This window comes from Episyrphus balteatus, chromosome 1, assembly GCF_945859705.1.
Source record: "Episyrphus balteatus chromosome 1, idEpiBalt1.1, whole genome shotgun sequence".
Lineage (NCBI taxonomy): Eukaryota > Metazoa > Arthropoda > Insecta > Diptera > Syrphidae > Episyrphus > Episyrphus balteatus.
The window spans coordinates 41,053,120-41,071,956 of record NC_079134.1 but is presented as its reverse complement, the minus strand read 5'-3'; the positions used below and the strand labels follow the sequence as shown (position 1 = coordinate 41,071,956).

Genomic DNA, 18,837 nt, shown 5'->3' with positions numbered 1-18,837 from the left:
TATAGGGTTGACTATAACGAAATTATCATTTTTATCTTTCTAATGAAAGTGATTCTTTGCAAAATAATTCAGAAAATGCTCACTAAGAACCTTAAAAATCATTTACATAAAAAAAAGAATGTGTGCACCTGTATAGCAATGGAAAGGACTTAATACAGGAAGTACCTAACTTCTCGTTCAGAGTTCTATGGTGATTTAAATTAAAGATGCGCGAAAGTGCAATTCTAACTTGAAAATTTTTATAAAAAAAATGTTTTTGCAAATTTGTCGTGGATTAAATTAAGTAACTTATTCATAATTAAATTTTATTTTCTGAGTCTTTTAAGGATATAAAGAAAAAAATTTGATCTTAGATTGAAAAAATAACAAAAGTATAAAAAAACAATTGCGTTGACGATCAAGACCTTTCTAGTGTTATAGTTCACCCTGCTACCCATTTTATCCAAAAATTAACAGATAGGACAGTACTTTTTTTTCTGTTGCCATTTATCTATAAAATGTTGACGTTTGTCACAACAAGTGAGTAGAGTGATGTGGTTTTCGTTGGTTTTAAGTTGTTTTTTCCCTCAGTGTACGCTTTTATGTTCTAAGCTCAAACTTACTCTAAGTACAGGCTATTAGTGAACCGATTATATTTTATTTGCTTAAAGTATTATCATTATCAACACTCTCTTTCAAAAACAAAATTTTAAGACATTTCTTGTTCATCTGCTATCACATTTGCTGTAGAAACAAATTTTCCGTTTTCGAATGCTTTTGCCATGCGAAAACGAGTTACGGGTTACGAAAATTATACTTAAGGAATCCTCATTTCGAAAGTAGTAGATTACGTTGCGCTTTAGAAATAGAGAGTACAAAATATTCGTTTTCGAAAAATTTTATTTTTACTCATTACCAAAAATTAACAACAGCAAACTAATCGATCTACCTACTTAATACAAAAGTCTGTACTGTGTACATAAATATATGTACTCATTAGTGAGTCATTGCATAATATGTGTAAAGAGTATACAAATATGTACATTGAGGAAAAACACAACGTAAGTAACATGAAATATGGTCAACGTTAATTTAATTTTGAAAAACTTACATGAAACATCTTTAAATGAAAGTTTGAACAACGTAAACAAATTCAAACATTTTTTTTTTGCCTTCAACTTAAGTTGCAGTTTTTCACACTCTTGAAAAAATGATTTAAAGACCATTGGTTTAATGTGACCTGGAACTCATTTTTTTCATTTTTTTGAGAAAAAAAAAACAAAAAAAAAACTAGAAAAGTGAACTTGACCCATTATTCTGAGTGCCTCATATTTATTTTTTATGTATGAAGTTTTCCTCGTAAGACGTAGGGTACATTCTTTGAAATGCAGCCTCTGTCTATAATGTAAAAAGTACTTAGTACTGGAGCCAAAATGTTGCAATCCCATGCAAGTTATGGTACCTTAAATGATTTTACATAAACGTTTCTATACATGGAATTCCATATTTGTATGCATTCATGCATATTGGATGAGTTTAAATGTAGATTTAACATAGTAAACTGATTCAGTTGACATGAAATCCTTTAAAAACAATTTACACTGTTTTTTCGTGAACTGTCTTTCATAACTTCGGTTTTGCGTAACTTTGACGCGCGTAACTCTGTCGCGCATAACTTCGGTATTCATAACTTCTGTAACGAAGCGTTAAATGCTTTATTATATATGTATATATCCCCCGTTATCCAATTAAAACAAGAACAGTAGATAATATCACACAATTAGTTTTTCTGTCTGTTATAATTCACAGTCAGTCATAGCAAAAAGTAATATAAAACATCAATACAAAAACCGAACAAAACAAGATGTGCCACCAGGGGCCAAATAAAACCTGCTGATCAACCAGAGCTAGGGCCATAAACAAACATAAAGCTCTTTTCTTTTTCAGCCGACTAAAACACCTGCGGAGTGTTAGAGCGGGACACAGGAAAGCGTTTTATCTGGCTGTGGAAACTACGTTGCACCTTGCACAGGATATTTTTAAACTATCCTAATTTTATAAAAATTATTATTACGATTAGTTTGTAAGAGTTGTTTGTTATTTTATTGAGTAAATAAAGGTTTTTGTTTTCAAGGTTTAATAGCCCTTTACCGTTGAAGTTTTGGTGTTTTCTTCAATAAAGAACTTTGGAAATCCGACGAGCTTAAACGTCGTCGACTGGAAAGCAAAAACCACCTCACACTTCATCCATAATAATACTAAATGTTTGGAAATATTGAATGAGAAAATTCCAAAGAAACACATTGAAGAAATGTATATATTTTGCTAAAAGGACAACTTAATCTTCATCTAAGAAAAACCCCTCCCAAAGTAATAAATAAGTTTTATTTTCAAATCCAATTAAAAAGAAAAAAAAAAAGCACATGGGTATCATACACACGATTTTGACCAATTAATATTTTAGTTCCCTCTCAGTTTTTGTTTTCATCTATGCAAACCTCCTGAGCTCTTCTGTTTTCTGTCAGCAATAATTTCCATATTCTATCTCATTTGTTTGACTTTTCTACAATTTAGCTATTTCGAAATAAAGCAGAAAGTTAACTTATGCGTATTTAAACAAAACTTTCTCATATCTCAAGGTACAATAATTTATATTTGAAAAATATTTCAAAACCAAAGCAAATAAAAAAGCCAACACACAAAGCTATACAACTTGTAGTATATTTCTGCTTCAAAAACTATGAAACAAAAAATCAAATAACAATTTTACTTTTCTAAAATGGTTTGTAAAGTTTAAGGAGGAAATAGATACAAGAGAGGGAAAGAGATGCAATAAAAATCCCAGTTCTAGGGACTATAAAAGAACATCATCTCACATCGCACATGGCTCCTGAATGTCGCCAGAATTTTTGTATATTCGCCTCACTGAATAAACTCAAAGATACAACCGACTCGGCTACTGTGGCTGATACAAGTAAAAATATTGAAAAATCAAAAAAAAAAAAAGATAAAAAAAATAAAAGATAGCAAAAATTCGCCTTTTGATGTTTCTACAACTACATAACTGTGGATTGAATTGACTGCCGATGTCTAGTCAAGATACTCAGAAGATACAAAGATACTCCGCTCTCTTTCTCGAACAATTCTCGTCGATATGGCAGAAAGTTCCGAATAATTTCCAGAAGATTAACAACAAACAGCGACGGCCATTCAATTCAATAATTCGATTGAAGTTATCATTTTTCTGCCAGTGGCAACAGTAAGAGAGAGAGAGATCTAGCGAAGCAGCAGTTTTGTTGGGCGTTGGATGCCATCCATTGCCATTTTTTCTATATAATCCTTCCCCCATCATAGCAGCTATCAGACTTTTGCTTATAAAGACCAAAGTCCACTATACAACAGCTTCAGTTTAGCAATCCTATGCTTTGATAGGAAAAATGTGTTTGGTTTTTGGAGAAAGAAGTGAAACATTTTTTTGGCTTCAACTTTGAGTTCGGTCGGTGGTTGTATTTGCAAAAATGTGTGCATGGAAATGGCAGCAGATGACTTAAACGAACATTTTGCTGCACGAGAAGAGTATAGAGTGTAGCTATATGAAGCTACTTCCTAGAAATGCTGGCAATGACTTGGCTTTCACATCTGGAAATGATGTGTTTTTTATTTTTTTTTCTTCTTTTCAAAAAATAAAAATAAATAAAAAAAAAGAAAAACTCTTTTCTGCGTACCTACAAACATTTGAAATAGGCGTCTGTCTTTTGTGGTTTAAGTTCAAAATCATAAAACAGTGTCGCTAAATTGATGATGTGAGTGAACAGAAATTGGTTTAAAAACTAATAGTATTGGTTAGAGGGGAAAATGGATCTTTTCAAAATAATTGCATTTAAACTTAAAATGTCGATGGAAAAACAATATTTTAGTAAAACAATAGTTGCAGAAATGGCTTAAGCTTAATCGAAGAAATGACAGATTCATATTAACACTAAAAGAGGCTTCGGTAGTTTTGCCGAGAAAACGAGCTGAGAGCGACCATTGCTTTTGGAACTTGCTAGCAATTCCTTTAACGTACTACTTTCAGGTCGAGCGTTATTGCTAAGAGCTACAATTACAAATAAAAAAAAAAATCATGTGTGCAATTCACACGTGGTAGAAGTGAAACCTTAAAAAATCATTTTTCTTGCAAAAAAAAAAAAAATAGAAAAAATCTACCTATTTTTATTCTATCACCTTCAAATCCATGTTTTTTATATGACAACCTATATAAATGTTATATCATCTGAAAACTTATTGTCTAAGCTCAAAATATATATATCGATCAAGTCTATGAGACATCTTAAAAAAGACCTAGAATTTTTGAACTCGATCAATTTAAATCAAAAAGAGCGATAAAAACACGTATTTTTGTCTTCTCACGCTATTAAATGCATTTTTTCCCTAACAAAAACATAAACATAAACATATAAAACATTTTATACCATCTGAAATCTTATTGTCCAAGCTCAAAATATATATATCGATTATGTCTATGAGACATCTACAAAAAGAGCTAGAATTTTTTGAACTCGATCAATTTCCATCAAGAAAAGCAAAAAAACACGTATTTTTATCTTCTCACGCTATTAAATCCATTTTCTTCCCTAACAACCTATAACAACCTACACCATCTGAAAGCTTATTGTCTTAGCTCAAAATATATATATCGATCAAGTCTATGAGCCATCTACAAAAAGAGCTAGAATTTTTTGAACTCGATCAAATTTCATCAAAAAAAGCAAAAAAAACATTTATTTTTATGTTCTCATGCTATTAATTCAATTTTTTTGTTTAAAAACCTATAAAAAATTTTATACCATGTGAAAGCTTATTGTTTCACCTTGTATAATGATGCATAAATCTTATTTCCAAGATGTCTACAAGAGAAGTTAGAATTTTTTAAAGTCAACCATGTCGAATTTCCAGACTGAGATTACGGTACTTCCTACACTGGTAGCTGGTCATCGCCAACAAATCTTCACAGGTGTTTTGAGGTATTTTTAAATTTTTTCAATTTAAGATTGTGTAACTTGTAGAGCACGTACCGTTATGTGTGATATATCAAAAGGTTATGTTATCAGCATGCGTATTAAATTGAAATCAAATTTGTATGTGCACTAGATCAAAAGATATAGCGTGTGTTGGAAAAGAACATCTTTTTACCGTTATCTCCGAATTTTGAATATGAAATTAATTGAAATTTTGTACAATTATAATTTATTTAATTATCTATCTACAGTACAAATTTCTTTCATCTATCTATTTAAACAAAAAAGTTATAACAAGTTGAAGTCGTGTCGCGTTTTCGTTTCATCTTGTTTCAAATCACTACGATACTAAAGAAGTTTTCACTTCAAAAAATTCAAAAAAAGACTTTTGTATGTATAACGAACCGGAAATGCGCTTTTTAAACTTCATATTGAAATAGAAAATGACTGAAAGGAGCAACAAAATAAATTTTTGCTTAACAAATATTGTTTTGCAAAGCTTCAATTTCAAGAAAATTTTTTTTCGAAAATTTTGACATATGTGGTTGAGTCTTATTTTAGCGGAATTTTGAATAACAAGAATACTAATCGAGGTACAAAACTGGGATTTTCACGTTTCTACAAAATGTATTCTTGCGCAACAAATTATCATTTAATTAGCTACAATTTTGGACATCAAACAAATAATAATTTTTCTTTTTTTTTGTCCTCTAATTTCAGTCTTATTTTAGTGTAATTTTGAATAGCAAAAAAACTGTTGAGACTATAAAAACCAAGTTCGTGGATTTAAATAGCTGTAAAGCTACCTTTTGTTTTTAATCATTTCAGATTTTGTCCGCTAACATTAGGCTTATTTTAGCGGAAAATTCAACAACTCAAAAACCATGCTACAAATTTTTAGTTTGCACAACAAATTAGCATTTAATTAGTTACAATGAATGAGATTATTTTGTTTTTGATTCTACCACAATTTGTGGTGTGGTGTGACGTAACATAAGTGCTTTTCGAGAATCTAAGAGGATAGTAGCTCATTAATATTTAACGTAGGGAAGGGGAAGTATTCAACTTTTAGTTCGATGCTCAAATTTGCGCCATAAAAAATTTATATTTTGTATTTTGATGCACTTTCTGCTTTAAGTTTTTAAGTCAAAATTTTGCTTTCCGGATCGCTGGTTTCTGGTTATCTGGTTATACATATATGGAACCGTCAGGCTACAATGTCAAAATCGGTAGGTCGGGGTATTAATGGCATATCACTACAAAAACAAAAATAAAAGTCCATTTGGCCTGAAAAAAAAAAAAAAAAAAAATGCCCTGTATGCTTATGCTTATATCTGTTTTCTGATATCGATAGCTCCAGCAATGTCGGTACAAAATATTTTCATTATTTCAGTCGACTAGTTAACTGACCTTGACTACCTTTCTTTCCCAAACCCAACCCATTTGAGATGACAAAATACCATACTGAAAAAAATTAAAAATTCCAATGAAATCCACAAAAATGACAAAAAAAAAGAACTTTAACGACTGACAGATGATGGAATGGCAAAAGTCAAAAGTTATCATGGCTGAAAAATAATAATGTTCAGTGTTAAAAGTCGTGACACTTATAATTTTTAGCAAGAAATTTTTGTTTGGTTTATTATTTGTGTATATCGCATGACGTTTGATTACATCGCACTTGAACTGTCACTCATCAACTTAGGTGTTGTATAAATGGTAAGCAAAAGGAAAGACAAAAAAAGAAACATCTCTCGTTAACCATCGAGAATGAGAACACAGAAAAAAACAAAAATGACAGCCGGCAGCCGGTAACAATAAAACAAAACATAAAAGACAATAAAAATCACTGAACCCCAATGGCGGCGGCGGCTGGCGGCGTCGACTATATGACGCGACGCGTGGTTGGTTAAGTTTTTTGGATATACGAGTCATCAATTTAAAAAAAAAAGAATATCTAAAATATCGTATCATTTATTAACTGAATGTATGAACGAAGTACGAGTAAACATAGTAATATTTTTACTCAGTAACTTTATGAACAACTAAACAATAATTTTGTTTGCAAACAAATTAAACTATGAATTTGTGTCGTTGGTCTGCTCTATTGATAAAAATACCGACCACAATGACAAATTCACAATTTTAACAAAAGAAAAACATTATTATTATTACTTCTTTTTTGTATGGTTTAATGGCCACCGGAAGTTGTATAATAGGTGTAATTTATAAATTGCGAATTAACTATCTAAGTTCGGTTAAAAGTTATGGCTGGTGACAATTTAAGCGGAAATTTGACTTTAAACGCTTTTTTCACGCCATCATCCGCCATAAAGTACAGTGCCCTATTAATTATGTCATCAACCAACAACAATAATAACAACAACAAAAAAGAGAAATATTAATGATAAATTCGAAAATTTTGTTGTTTGGCAACATTACTTTTATAAAGTACCATTCCGGATATGGCATGTCATTCAAATAAATAAACTCATTAGGCAAGGTATTGGTTAATTAGAGCAGAAAACATTGGAATTGTAAACAAATAGTAGGTAGTTAAGAAATGAATTCTTTAAATAAAGTAATGACCTATTTTATGTTAGCATGAAATCAATTAGTGTACAACTTCTTCTTCTTCAATCTTTATGTCTGAAGGACATTTCTAATATAGTTATTCTGGATCCATTTTGTTCAGCAATCTCAAATACGTTGCATGGTGCCGATAACGGGCCTGTTAGGACGTTGTTAGAACGTTGTGATTAAGCTAAGAATTTTTTTTTTTACGACAGTGTTGTTTATGTTCAGGAGTAAAATAATTAAAATATACAACACATTTTTGGATAGGTATGGGGGTACTTTTGATTCCAAGACCTAGTTTACAAACAAGATTTTTTTTCCATATTTTACATGTTTTGTTGCATTTGCAAGTATAAAAAATGAAACATAATTACTATACACTCAGAGAAAAAAAAAAAAGTTAAAATCGGGAAAACTAAACTAAACGACCTTTTCTCAACAGAAAAAAAACCAACTTAAAGTAAAAAAAAAAGAAATTTAAGCTAAGAAATTTAAGCCTTCTGCAAAGTCAACATATTGATAACATGTCCTGGTTTTCTTTTTGTTAAATTTAATTGGCTTAATTGATTAATTTTGATTTTATTATTATCCTCACTGAAAAACAATATTTTTTTATAATTAAGTTACAAATTTTATTGAATTATCTTCATAAATAAAAAAGTTATATGCACAAACCAATGATCCAATTATCATGTGATCAATTAGTTTTGTGACTGTACTGTACAATGTACAAATTTTGTTCCTTGTATACATCTGTACATGTATGTATGTAAACAAATGTTTAACTTAATAACATCAGTAAATGTTTAAGGAAAGCGAAATAGTTTGTTATAAATTTTCTTAAATAAAAACTAAAAGAGTCACTGTGGCGTATACGTAACTTTTTTCTTATTGAACAATTTTAATGATTAGTAAAAAAAAATCTTTCTTTAATCAAACAATGGGCAGTTTCAGAAACGTTTGAGACTAAATATTAAGTCAAGTTTCACGACTCTGACTCTGTCAAAAAAAATCTTCTAGTTCAGGCTATTTTTTTTTGGACAAGAAAAATCTCTCTAGCTCGATTTACTCGTATACCTTAACTTCTAAAAAAGCTTTCCAAAATGGATAAAAAAGTTTAAACATATTTATATTTTCGTGAACATTTTTTCCTCTTATTTATCGATTCCGGTTCCATAATTTCATATATAAATTCTCAGTTTTTTCTGTACAATTTGTAAACTTTTTAATTAATTATAAATTTTTATTGAAAAAAAAATCTTTATGAATAAGTAAAAGATACCTCACAGCTTTTGTTTTATGTTTTCAAATACCAAAATACCAATTTCCATTCCTAAATTCAACATAAATGTTCAACCAAATGTGATAAAAATTCAACAAACAAACCCACCACACACCTAAACCACATTAATACAAATAAAACACTGGGTTCGACAATCAGCCATAATTGCAGGTAAACATGCCAACATTTTACTTCTATTAAAAAAAAAAAAGAAGAACGAAAAAACATCATCAACATTATAATCTGCGTGTTTACCAATCGAATAAAGTTTTTTTTTTTTTGTCTTAACGAAAAAATATCAACAGTAAAATGTTCAATCAGGTCGCATCCTTCTGCTTATAAAGTCAAAATAAAAATATATATCCTTAACGGAAAGGACTTAACAAAATCGGAATTTTGTCTGCAAAAAAAAACCTTAAAAAACTCTTTGTTTTTATGTTTTAATTTTCATTTTGTGTTGAATATTCAGGAAAGTTTTTCAGAAAACCCATAAGTTACCCTTATTGTTCCTCTTTCGATTATATTAACCATCACCGCAAGAGAGTATAGACACAAAAAAAAAAGGAGTTCAATGATATCTCGTATTTGCACACACGAGTGGCTTGCCAATTCGCAGAATGTTGGCAGCACTGGTATATGTCATTGTGGTTACACATTTTAACATTTTTTTTTTTTTGCGTATAAGCCAGCCAAACACCAAAACCATTCATTATGTCATTTCGAGTCTCTCGAAAAAAGGGTTTTTTTTATATATTTTTGTCTGTATTTTTTTTTTTTGTAAATAAATAAATTACAACCCATCACGGTCAGAGAATTCTGCAATGTTTTTTTTTTTTATTTTTTTTTTGTTTCTGTTTGGTATTTAAATTGTGAAAGTCATTCTCTCTTCTTTCGTGTGTTGTCATTGTCGCTGCTGATTAATGATCATCTTTTCGCGCATTCGTTCTTGTGTGTACACAAAAATTAAAAAAAAAGTATAATACCGTTGTATGTATTATAAAGTCAAACATAACAACATACTTTCCCGCCTTGACCTCAATTTAGGTTGGGATTAATAATAATAATCATCAGCTGAGCAGAGTTGACATTTCTATAAAAGAATACACTTCATCAAATACCCATTTTTGTAATTCATTGATGCAAAATAAAATAAAATAAAAACAACAACAATGTCGCAATGTGACATGTGAATTTTTTGAAACGCATCTTAAAGTTTTTTCTCAAAATCTTTTGTTTAGGCAAATATTTAGCAAGTCTAAAAATAGAGAAAGCATGATAAGCAATTTCTCTATAAGCCCATATAAACACTTTTGCTAAATATTTGCCTAAAATATTTTTAATGAAATTTTGACCTTCAAAAAAACGGTTTTTTTTAAAGAAAGCGCTTTTTTTTTATTAAAATAAATTACAAAATCATTCTTTTTTGACAATCATGCACTGATTACTTATAAACAATGTTTTTTTTTCTTTTTAAAAGTTGTTTTTTTTTTTTATTTTATTTTAAGATGTTTCGTGAAACAGGGTGATTTGTTATATAAAGTTAGTGCTTTTGTTTTTTACGTTTTTTTTTATTAAAATATTTTTTAATTTAATTTCTTATTAATTTTTTTCCAATTAAAATTGATGCGGCTATAAGGTTTTTAAAAAAAAGTCCCACCTTATAAAGCAAATTTGAAAAAAAAATAATTGAACATCAAATTTGACAATTTTTTTCAAAGTTTTGACTTTGAAATTATATTTCACAAAAAGTATTCGCGAAAACTACTTTAATCAAAAAGCATTTGAAAGAATGGAAAATAAGCTTTCAAAAAAGCTATTGCACAGTATTCTATGTCTATACCTACAACAACATGTTATACTTTTTTGTTAAGCCCAAAATCTCTTTTTTATTTTGCTTTTAAATAAAGCTGTTTTATAAAACAGTTTTTGAAAAATTAATTAATTTTCAAAATCAAAATTTTGAAAAAAATTTTATTAAATTTGCGAACTAATTTTTTTTTTTAATTTTATGTGATTAAGTATTACAGTTAAAACTCGATTAACCGGGATGGTCGGGACCGATCCCATTACGGATAACCGAAAATCCTGAATAATAGAACTTTCTTTTCTGAAACAAAAAATTATATTTATTTAAGTATTTGTTAAAAAACTTATTAAAAAAACCAAAACAAAAATAAGATACTCGTAAAAAACAAAATACTACACATATACATTTTTCTAAGACTTATTAATTAATTTATAAATCATTATATCTTTCTTTTATTATTTTTAAGGGGATACCACGCCTCCAAGGTAGAAAATCGTAAGTTTGAATATGTTTCCTTTGCATTAACTACAATTCTACCAAGTTTCAAGATTCTAGGGTATTCAGAAGTATACTTTTTAATAATTGATATTAATTCTACCAAAATGGGCGGTTACCACGCCCCCTGAATGTAAAATCTCAATTTTTCGATTTTTTTCTTTGTATGTACTTCAAGATCCATGACCATAACAAGTTTCTATGAAAACTAGAAGTTTGCCATAATTTTTATCATATGTTAGTTAGTGTGTTAGTGAGTATAAATCAGCAACGCTTTTTGCGATTTTGGAAAGCCTTTTTCTCAGAAACTACTAATCCTACGTAGCTGAAAGTTTTTGAGGAGCTTGATTTGGACTATGTTAACAAATAAAACGAGTTTGAAATGTTTGACATTATTGAAACAAAAGTAAGAATGGTTCGAAAAAGGCCTGAGTTTTTTTCTAAGGTTTTAGGACCAAGGTTCATAGAGAACTTGGCTGGGCAACCGGAGGCAGAAGATAAAGTCCGATTATAACCAAACTTTATATTATTGTTCTATTCACAGTTTGGCACCTTTTCATCACTGTGCCCGTAAAAAAATCAGCAAAAAAAATTTCTCCATACATTTGTGACCCAGCCTACGACCCAGTCGTGCATTTTATTTTTACTTGCTCTATAGGGCAAGTATTCGAGGTTTTAATCAAAACCAACATTACGATGATGGAGAAGATCAAAAAAGTGGTTTTCGGCATGCCGTCCGTCGGTCTATGCGCCCATCTGTTCATCGAGCTAGGGCCTAAACGGTTGGATGGATTTGCTTGAAACTTGGTACAGATGATTTTGACGTTATTCCCTAGACACGTTTTTTTTTTGTTTTTTTTAATGTCTCCTTTTAAACACATGTCTCCCATATAACGTTTTCGAGGTATTGCAATTTTCTCGAAAACGGGTCTAACGATTTTGATTAAGTTTAGTATACGTAATAGACTTATTGATTCTAACAAACCTGCGTTTTTAGTTTTTCTCAAAAAATGCGGGGAACGGAAATATGGCGTGGCCGTTTTTTTAGGTAAAAAATCGTTGCACTGTTAGAAAACACATAGTTTTCAAAGTATGAACAAATCACAACCTCTACTGATTCCACTTAAAGCCCTGTGGACACCATGTATTTTTCAATGCATTTTTATTTCACAAGAATATAATTCACAAGTGCGGTGACTCTTCATCAATCTACTGATCTTGCGTTGACACTGCGATGTCGTTGCGTTGATTTGGAAACCTGGTTTCTTAACCGCAGCGTCATCCTAGCGTTACCGCATACCTAGTATATGCATACTCAATTTCACTATTAGAAATGTAAGAATCAAACTGATGCTGCATTGAGCTTCAAAGAAACGCAGGCTTTATATTTAATTTAAAAAGACTAGGTATGGTGGGTGGCCTTAGGTTGATCCTTTTTTTGACGCATAAGGCAGTTATTTGATTCTACAAGAATCATCCACAAGTTCGGTGACGCTGCTTCAATCTGCTGATAAATGTAAACATTCATGCGATAACGTTGCGGAAAAAAACCCGCATGTTCCGAAAACAACGCAGCGTAACCGCACTTATGAATGTTTCCTAGAGAATCAAATGGCTACCGCCTTCGTCAAAAGAAAAAAACACATGCGTGCATCTGGTTTTAGGTTGGACAGCTGATAGCTGATTGCGTTACCAACCGTGGGGTTGGCTAAACATCAGCGTGTTTCCATTCTTTTTGCACCAAACTATTCCCATATAAAGACGGTAACGGAGAAGACGTGTACTTGTCTTTGCCTGTGAATGATTTAGCTACGTTTTGACGTGATAACGTCTTATAACTCGATAAACCATGGCAGCCACCACAAAAAAGTGACGCCATTTTCTAACGTTACACTCTCGCACTTTCGCAGTGCGGCAAAAAAATTCAATTCAAAATTAAAAATAAACTATTAGAGATACAAAAATCTCCTATAGCTTATTTGAAAGATAATAACCTAAAGCTTTATCCAAAAAGGATTTTTAAAAATTCCGTCATTTAATATGGTAAACAGGGGTAAAACGGAAAGATGAAATTTGGGCTAAAATCTAAACGCCAAATCGTAGAGAATTGTTTTTTTTGCTATAAATAGATGAGACTAATTTAAGAATAACTGCATTTAAGAAAAAATTCTAAAAAATTTTGAAATTAAGCTATAACGTTTTGTTTGAACAAAGTACATTTGTTGGGGCTATGACAAAATGATGATTTTTTGTAGGGAAATTTTTTTTTTGACAATTCTAAAGATGCCAAGTGAAAGATGAGAGAAAAAAAAATTAGGGGTCTGACACGGATTTTTTTCCAACACTCAGCGTTTCAAAATATGAATTTTTGAAAAACACCTTGTTTTTTAGGGGTATTTTTGGGTAGTTTTTGATTTTTAGCTCAATCTCAATCTTATAGGACGTGTAGGTTTTGGTCTTATACGTACATGTGCAAAAAATTGGAATCGTTTTGTGAGTTATGACTGAATAACGGAAGAAACAAGTTTTAAAAAAACACGTTTTTTGACAATTTTTAACCGATTTGCTTCATTTTTTCTTTTTATATTTTTTTTTGTTTAATAGATAGAGGAATAAAGTATATAAAGTAATAATAGACCATGACCACGACTAAATGTGTGCGAAGTTTCAATCATTTTCGTAAACACAATTTTGAGATAACGGTAAAATAAAATTTTAGAATTCAACAGGTTATAACTTTTGATCAAGAGCAGATAGAAATTGTATTAAACTTTTATGAGCATCCTGATACAATTAATTTTCATTTGGTATATCACACATAACGGTAGACTAACTACAAGCTTCACAATGTTAAATCAAGAAACTTGCGAAAAACCTCAAAACACCATTGGAGATCTGTTGATCATGAACAGCCACTACAAGTGTGGGAAGTACCGTAATCTCAGTCTGGAAATTCGACATGATTGACTTTAAAAAATTCTTACTTCTCTTGTAGGCATCTTTGAAATGAGATTGATACGTCATATGAAATGTGAAATAATAAGCTTTCTTATGGTATATATTTTGTTTAGGCTGTCAAACAAAAAAATTGATTCCATAGCCTGAGAACATAAAAATAAATGTTTTTTTTTGCTCTTTTTAATGAAATTTGATCGAGTTCAAAAAATTCTAGCTCTTTTTGTAGATGTCTCATACGTTGTTAAAGAAAAAAATGGAATTAACGACGTGAGAAGATAAAAATTCATGTTTTCGTTGCTTTTTTTTGATGAAAATGATTGTTTTCAATAAATTATTTTTATACTCTTTGCGCATTATAAAAATTTAAAAATAAAAGAAGAAATACTTGGCTTTTAAATTGCAAAATTTAATATAATGAGAAAATAAAAAAGGTATTTTTTTTAGCTTTTTCTTGTAAATTATGATTGTTTGAAAAAAGTAAACTCTTCAATTGACTCATTTTAAACAAAACCACACAACATGTTTTCTGACGACGTTATCACGTAAAATCATCGTCCGTAAACCGGCTTTACAGACAACCTCTTTTATTAGTTTTTCGTGAAACTTCTAGAACATCAACTTTATCACTATCTCTAAAGACTTACCAACTTAACAAGCGTCAAAATGTCCTCAAAGCCGATGTATAAAGTTTGTGTGTTGGGAATGCAATTTGCTTAGTCAAGCTTTACCATATTTGTTAGCCTGTATGTCGTGTTTTACTATTAGATATAAAAGTGTGTATAATCACTCAAAGTTCCAAAAAGCTTTTAATGATCATTCAAACAACAATTATTCAAATCTTTCTTTTTAATTATTGTATCTCCAAATCTAACACAAAAAAAATAAACAAACAAAAAATGATCATTAAAATAAAGCAACCACACAAAAACATGACACCTTTTTAACAACGTGACAAAGGTACACAAATAACACCAGTATAAGAATATGGATTTCAGTTTTACAATTTAAGCATGAATTACCTACACACGTCTGAACACAATACTAATGATTATTTTATTATTATTCGTTGACATCTGTTAAGGTTTCCACATTGTTCTGACCAAAAAACAACAAAAAATGATAAATGTTTCAGACGACAATTAAATTGTACCTTCTTCCTACAACAAATACATCCTACTCTCTTTCTAGTCAAAAAAAAAAAAAAACAAGAATTAGAAAAGAAACCTCGTCAAAATATAAGAACGAATTTTGAGAAGAATCACTCGTGTGCAGTACTTAACTCTTTTCTATTCAAAATTTAACAATGACAGCGCCATATTTATACACTCAAAAAAGCACAACGCTTTGAAAAATCGTTTTTTTTTGTGTTGGATCTTCTTAAAATTCCCACACACATAATATTGCTGGGGAGGTCAAGAGCCAAGAGCTTTCCCCCAAAACATTCAAAAGACAAAAAACATCTCTTTGCCTATCATACACTTTATACTAGGAAAATAGAAAATCCATAGTCCGGTCAAATTAGACTAAAATAAGGGGGTCAGGTTACATTAATTCCCAGCAAGCTGAAAATTGGTAGGATTGTTGGAAACACCATCATAAATTAAATCTAAAAAGTCCTCATCGATCCGAGGTGTGGAAAAAAATTTACGGGGGGTCAAAGGTCAAAAAAATGGGTTTTTCACGATTTTAAGCAAAACGGTAAGTCTTATCAAAAAATTTTCAAAGCAAGAATTGTAGACCAGATTATTATATATAAAAAGTGTCATGACACTTTTTTTCCTAAGACCCACCGTTTCTTAGGTATAACGATTCAAAAAGTTGAAGTTGAGTTGTAATCGTCCTAATCAGGCCTATTCTGAAAAAAAACTCCTAACTGAAAAGTTCCTGAAATTTCATTATTTTTTTAGCTTGAATTTCGTTCTTCAATGGTTAAGAATATGGGGAAAGCAAAAAAAAATGGAAATTTTCGCCATTTTTCAAAATGGGGGCCCTTCTCCCGAAACCATTTCCTTGGGAATTTTTGTTTAGAATATGTCTGAATATATACAGGGTGTGCAATAGAGAATGGACAACCCTAAATTGGCTGATAGCTAGACTTATGACTGTTCTAAAAACAGATAGAAAAATGTTCTATCGCAACCAGTTCATAAAATATTGGCTTTTTTTCGTTCAGTGTATTTTAAATTTTATCATCTTATGTTTTCGTTCACTACAACCACGAATGAATGAATTTTACTTATTTCTTTTTTTTATAATTTTCTACAATAATTGTATGAGTACATAAACGCTTTAAAAACTGCAAAGCTATTGCACATTTTCGTAAAAAAAAATTTGAAATCTGTTTTTTGATGCAAAATGTAAAAAAAGTATTTTATGAAAAATTTTAAACACCTGTGGTATAAAATAAATCTATGGAAACCTAAGTGGCCAACTTTCTTAAAAATATTCCCCTTAGACCAGAATATTTTTAAGAAAGTTGGCCACTTAGGTTTCCATAGATTTATTTTATACCACAGGTGTTTAAAATTTTTCATAAAATACTTTTTTTACATTTTGCATCAAAAAACAGATTTCAAATTTTTTTTTACGAAAATGTGCAATAGCTTTGCAGTTTTTAAAGCGTTTATGTACTCATACAATTATTGTAGAAAATTATAAAAAAAAGAAATAAGTAAAATTCATTCATTCGTGGTTGTAGTGAACGAAAACATAAGATGATAAAATTTAAAATACACTGAACGAAAAAAAGCCAATATTTTATGAACTGGTTGCGATAGAACATTTTTCTATCTGTTTTTAGAACAGTCATAAGTCTAGCTATCAGCCAATTTAGGGTTGTCCATTCTCTATTGCACACCCTGTATATATTCAGACATATTCTAAACAAAAATTCCCAAGGAAATGGTTTCGGGAGAAGGGCCCCCATTTTGAAAAATGGCGAAAATTTCCATTTTTTTTTGCTTTCCCCATATTCTTAACCATTGAAGAACGAAATTCAAGCTAAAAAAATAATGAAATTTCAGGAACTTTTCAGTTAGGAGTTTTTTTTCAGAATAGGCCTGATTAGGACGATTACAACTCAACTTCAACTTTTTGAATCGTTATACCTAAGAAACGGTGGGTCTTAGGAAAAAAAGTGTCATGACACTTTTTATATATAATAATCTGGTCTACAATTCTTGCTTTGAAAATTTTTTGATAAGACTTACCGTTTTGCTTAAAATCGTGAAAAACCCATTTTTTTGACCTTTGACCCCCCGTAAATTTTTTTCCACACCTCGGATCGATGAGGACTTTTTAGATTTAATTTATGATGGTGTTTCCAACAATCCTACCAATTTTCAGCTTGCTGGGAATTAATGTAACCTCGGATGTCTAAATTGACCGGACTACCATCCCAACATAGAAACCCTAAAAATGTATCCACATCCTGTTGCAAAAAAAATGTCTTCCTTTTTTTGTAGTTTTCTTTTTTTGTTTTGTTAAAAATGACAAAAAAAAAGATAAAGAAAAACTCTTTATCTTGCCTGGAAGAAGAATATCTAGATGCATATAATCCAAAATCACATACAGCACAAATGTACGTAGTTGAAATTCTTGAGATACTCTTTATATCCTTTGGAATGATAATCTTTCCGAAATTTCCTTTTGAAGTTTTAATATTTTGTTGGGAAATTTCTGACATTTTTTCTGTTTCCATATTATCCATAACTCGTGACTCTTCTCTACATTATCCATCGTATGGAAGCCGACAAAGGAAATTATGTCTGTGCCATCTTCTATACTACGTACGTTACGATTATATGCGATATAATATGAAGCCCTAGAGCTTATATTCCAATTAGAAATTAATTTATCTTTCTCTAATTAATAAATGAGAGAAATTCATTTGTGCATTGGATCGGATCAAAAGACTGTAGGTATAGATAGAAGATCTGAGTTGTGGAATCATGAATGAAAAAAAATTATGCTATGTGTAACGTAATCAAGCGAAATGATTTACGTAAAAGCGCATCAAATGCGTCTTCTCTGTTTAAGCCTTTAAGCTGTCACTTTAACGCGACAGAGCAAAAGAGTGAGTAAAAAACAGTACCTATTTCGATTTACGCATTCAAATAAAGGTGTTAAGTATCACCCTTTCTTTGCGTTACACACTGACGTAACGCTCGAATAATGCACCGTTAAAGTTAGAAGAGAAAATTGTATGGCAGCTTAAATAAACGGTTTATCTTCTATTAGTAGATGGGATAGAAAGTGTACAAGGGACAAAATGGAAATTGTTTTTGGTCGCCTTTGGATGGTCCTGTGTTGACAGATTCGATTAACTTTTACCACCAGCCAGCACAGCTAGCAACCGTTACGTCCGCTGCTATACTGTCAAGTTTTAGCGCGTAGGTATATGGAAGCCATTGATGTAGCAGTAATCAAATAAGGTTTAGGTTAAGATAGCTGGTGTTCTCTAGTCGCTGTTGGAAAGTTGTTTTGTTTTGAGTGTGTTGTGTGTTCGAAAGGTGTGAATAAAGTGCATGGAGCGGAAAATCTGGTAAACAACACCTTTTGTGCAACTTTGAGAAGGAATTTGCTTACATTAATGCTCACGCCCTTTTGTTCATTAAAATTTTTGAACAAAGACGTGATGTGGTGGTGTTAAAGTTCACTTTTATAATCTTTCATTATGTGTGTATGTGTGTGTGTGTTGTCATTTATACTCCACCATCAAA

At 30.6% G+C, this 18,837-nt stretch overlaps 1 protein-coding gene across 3 annotated transcripts in view; it reads right to left on the bottom strand.

Moving 5' to 3' along the window:
- The window catches only part of LOC129905092 (fibronectin type-III domain-containing protein 3A), a 400,083-nt gene that overhangs the window by 60,891 nt on the left and 320,355 nt on the right, over window positions 1-18,837 (bottom strand). The gene's annotated exons all lie outside the window — the stretch shown is intronic.